This window comes from Orycteropus afer, unplaced genomic scaffold, assembly GCF_000298275.1.
Source record: "Orycteropus afer afer isolate SDZICR_OR568_19922 unplaced genomic scaffold, OryAfe1.0 scaffold00434, whole genome shotgun sequence".
NCBI classification, from domain to species: domain Eukaryota; kingdom Metazoa; phylum Chordata; class Mammalia; order Tubulidentata; family Orycteropodidae; genus Orycteropus; species Orycteropus afer.
In genome coordinates this window covers 151,342-155,896 of record NW_006922021.1, presented here as the reverse complement: position 1 = coordinate 155,896, position 4,555 = coordinate 151,342, and the positions used below count along the sequence as shown (strand labels likewise).

The window sequence follows — 4,555 nt, the reverse complement described above, 5'->3', positions numbered from 1 at the left end:
AGATTATATATATATATATATAAATACAAATAGTTGTACAAAATGAAAACTCTAAGTGCAGAGTTAAAAAATACATAATGAAGTTTTATTTACTTTGTTAAAATGTTTACTTCCTCAAAGACATCTAACAGGAAAAAGTTTCCAAACAATGACACCAGGTACAAGCCAATTAAAAAAGGAGGGGGGTGTCCCAAACTACATTAGGTAATTGCAGTAAAATGAGTGTAAAGCAAATGCATTTATTATTTGCAACGTAATCCAATATACTAAGAGATGGCATGAGCTTTATTTTAATTAGCTGTTTCTTTTAAAGGGTTGCTTAGCCCAACTGTCTTGATAAGAAAAAAATTGTAGTCATTGCTCAAAATGCTTGTAGCAAATCTAGTTTTAAATTGAAGCAATTTATTCCGAAAGCAGTCTACTACTGCAGCAATAATCAATGTGTTTTCCCTTAGCCTATTGTGGAATTTTCCAAGGACTACTGTTAATTGCCTGTAACTAAATGACTGCTGATGCCCTTAAATGTAACTTTTTGGCACTTGTTCATTTATTGTGTTTAACCAAATGCCAGCCTCCCTTAGGTTTTGCTTGGTGATTTTGCTTTACAGTTTTCAATAATCAGTCTCAGTCCCTTAAAGGGGACAAAGTCTATCATTTTAACAAAATAACACAAAGGCTAAATAGATTTTAAAAAGGTTTGCACTTTCTCTTTTGGTTCTCTGTTGTTGAATTGTGCTGAAACGGAATCCTTTTATTTTTTCAAATGCTGCCACTCCAGGCAACTTGAACTTGAACTGAAAAGCAGATCCCATTTCAAAAGGAAAATGACATTTGCTGGGGCAACACCATCACATTGTAATGTAAAGTAAAAATACACCAGCAGGCTCAAATCATTTATTTTGATCAAGACAGAATTTAACCCCTAGTTAAGGAATGCTGGTAGTGCAATATTTAAGTGCTCAGCTGCTAAATAGAAGGTTGGTGGTTAATACACAGCCATTCTGCGGGAGAAAGACCCAAACCCTACTGCCGTCAATTTCCTACTCATAGCAACCATATAAGACAGACTAGAACTGCCCCATGGGGTTTCCTGGCTATAATCTTTATGGAAGCACACCGCGAGGTCTTTTCTCCTGTGGATCAACCAGTGAGTTCAGATCCATGGACCATTCATTTAGCAGTAGAGCACTTAACCATTGCACCACCAGGGTTCCTTCAGAATAAATTAAGAAACTGAAAAACCCATGCAGTTGAGTGGATTCAAACTCATAGCAATCTTGTAGAACAGATTAGGACCCCCCCCATTGAGTTTGCAGGGCTGTAATCTTTATAAAAGCAGACTGCTACATCTTTCTCCCCAGAGCTGCTGGTGGGACCTTTCTGTCAACAGTAGAGTACCTAACCACTATGCAACCAGGCCTTCAGGACAAATTAATTCCTTGCAAATGTTGTTTCTTTGCACCAGTTTTTGGTATCCCAATTATTAGTAAATGACTACCATATGGCTCAGAAGATTTATTCTTATATATTGCTCATGTTGTTGTTGTTATTTGCCATCGAGTCGGCCCTGACCCATGGCGACCCCTCTTTGGGTTTCTGAGGCAGTATCACTATGGAAGTAAGATTGCCCAACCTTCCTTCCGAGGAGTGGCTGATGGGTTTGAACCGCCAGCCTTCTGGTTAGCAGTCAAGCGCCTTAGGCACTATGCTCTGAGGTGTAACTTTTATATAACTTTTCATAGGGTTGTATCTTAAGGAGATGTTCAAGCAAATCAGTTTCTGTAATTGCTAAGCTACAGCAACTCTCCTCTCTGTCATGACATTTCAGGCAATATTATTGATTGGTCAAGTAAATAGAGTATTCCAGGTAATGACTACAATTTTTTTTGAATGGCTCATGATATCGAGCACTGGTGATTACTCACATTTGGGCAATTACTGATCTAAATATAGCAAGGACTTACTTTAATACAATAGTTCTTTAAATTATAAACAATTTAAAAAATAAATCATGTACAGAAACCAGTATTATAAACGCCATCTAAAGAAAACGAGAATTCTGCATATTGGATTAATGGGACTATATTTCAGGCATAGTGTTTGATTGTTTCAACTTTACTAAATTAAAACCATTGGACCAGATATGGGCACTTAAGGCAAGCAGGATGCCCAGGCATGGTGCCAATCCTCCAGATGCAAAGAGTATGCTTGGGGGTGCCATAGAGGAATCATTCTCTGCCTGAACAATTATCTACAGTAGAGCAGCTGTCCTGACTCCAAGCTTTCTTTAGACTTCTGCCTACACAGATTTTGGGTAAGAACTTACAATGGTTTTTTTTTTTTTTTTTTTTTTTTGAATCAATTAAAAAAAAACCTTTTAACCAATTAAAAAAACCCTGAAGTATGATTAACATAAGATAAAACAGATCTAAAGTTTTCAATTCAATGAGTTTTGACAAATACATGCACTTGTACAACTACACTCAAAGCAAGGTACAGAATATTTCCTTAACACTAGCAAGTTCCATTTTTGTCCTTTTCCAATAAATGTGCCCTTTACTCATCCCCAAAGCAACATTTTTTAAAACTTTCTGTCAGCTTTTTCTTGTTGTTGTTGTTATTTGCCGTAGAGTCGGCCCGACTCATAGCGACCCCTCCTTGGGTTTCCGAGGTGGTATCACTACGGAAGTAGATTGCCCAATCTTCCTTCCCAGGAGTGGCTGGTGGGTTTGAACCGCCAGCCTTCTGGTTAGCAGTCAAGTGCCTTAGGCACTATGCTACCAGAGCTCCTCAGCTTTTTCTTAGACTTCATTTAAATAGAATCATGCAGGAGATAATAATTTAAAACGGCTAATCTCACCTAACACCATTTTGTAAAAATTCAGGCATATTATGTGATTATCTGTTATAACAGGGACATTACAATAGTTTGCTCATTCATTCTTTTGTTGTTTGGTTTGTTTCCAGTTGTAACTATCATGAATAAGACTACTCTAAATATTCTTATACAAATCTTGTGGACATCTGCTTGTATTACTCTTGGGTAAATACCAAACAAAAAGCAAACTCACTGCCGTGGAGTTGGGGTCGATTCATAGCGATCCTCGTCGGGTTTCTGAGGCAGTATCATACGAAAGTAGATTACCCAACCTTCCTTCTGAGGTGTGGCTGGTGGGTTTGAACCTCCAACCTTCTGGTTAGAAGTCAAATGCCTTAGGCAGTATACCATCAGAACTCCCTTGGGTAAATATAAGGAGTGAAATAGCTAGTCGTAGAATACATTCATGTTCTACTTTATTAGAGACTACCAGAAAATATCCCAAGTAGTCCTACCAATGGCACTCCTACTAGTTGATGTTTAGGAGTGGAAGTTAAGCATCTCAATTTTAAAACAATTTATTTTATTACACGAAAAATTTTAGAGTGGTAAATCCCACTTATTTACTGGATTAAATAAGAAAATAGAATGGATTTTCCAAGAATCTGTATGTAGTACAAATGCTTAAGTCTTCCATCATACCCAGTGTATTTTAATTTTTTTTTCTGGTCTATAGGTGAGAGTTTAGTGCAGGCTCCTGTGTGTACTGGACTTGAACTCATATTCTGAGAGTACAAGACCCAATGCACACACAGCCCTGCATTATCCATCCATCATCCATTCTGTTCATAGAGAAGTGGGAAAATGTTATTCTGAAAGACTGTTTATATTTCATTCTTGGTACTTTTATACTACTATTTTTTTGTGTTCTGATGTTTAGCTGATAAAGCTGTCTGGTATTTCTAAATACAAAAAGGAAAAATCTCCTGGAGGTGTTTTCAGTATTCCCTGTTAATTTATTGAGACTCTGAAGGATTTAATATCTCACTTTAGTTTTCTTCCTTAATTTCATAAAGTCCAATCACTTTTAATAAGATTTTCTTCTACTTGCCATTTAATTTTCATAAGTATAGAAAAATAAATTTGATTAAAGAGTAGTTGTATGGGTTTTATTATTATTATTATTATTAAACTGTTGAGTTAGGAACGAAGGACTAGATAATGAGAAATGTAACTGAGTCATTTTTTTCTTTTTCTGTAATTTGCACAGAAAAGGTGACATCACATAGGAACACATATACAGAAAATGTTAATGTGACAAAAGGGTGGCCATGCTCGGTTTACCTCATTTGAGAGACCGTAGGGATGATCCTGTAATCTGAGAATCATTACTGAAAGACTAAATATTAGTTAAAAATTCTCAGGGTAAGCGTCTATTGATTGTGTTAGGAAACTGGATAAGGCACTGGTGGATCTAAATTGCAGAATCAAAAACACCATTATTTTAGAGCTATAATGTCAGGAATGTTTCTATTTGTGTTAGTTATGGACACTCGGAGCTTTCAAGGTATTTGTCAGCTGCAGAGACAACATTTGGACTATAATGAGGAAGGACAACCTGGACACACAAGAACTCAATTTTAGTGACTTTTTCAAAATCATCTGTGCACGGTCACTGAATATTTCCAGTAGACTTGATGTTGTTACAATGTCCATGAACTTTGAAAAAAGACAGGA

General features: G+C 36.5%; 1 protein-coding gene across 1 annotated transcript in view; it reads left to right on the top strand.

The window, feature by feature from the left end:
• The window catches only part of IL1RAPL1 (interleukin 1 receptor accessory protein like 1), a 1,063,022-nt gene that overhangs the window by 1,016,081 nt on the left and 42,386 nt on the right, over window positions 1–4,555 (top strand). The gene's annotated exons all lie outside the window — the stretch shown is intronic.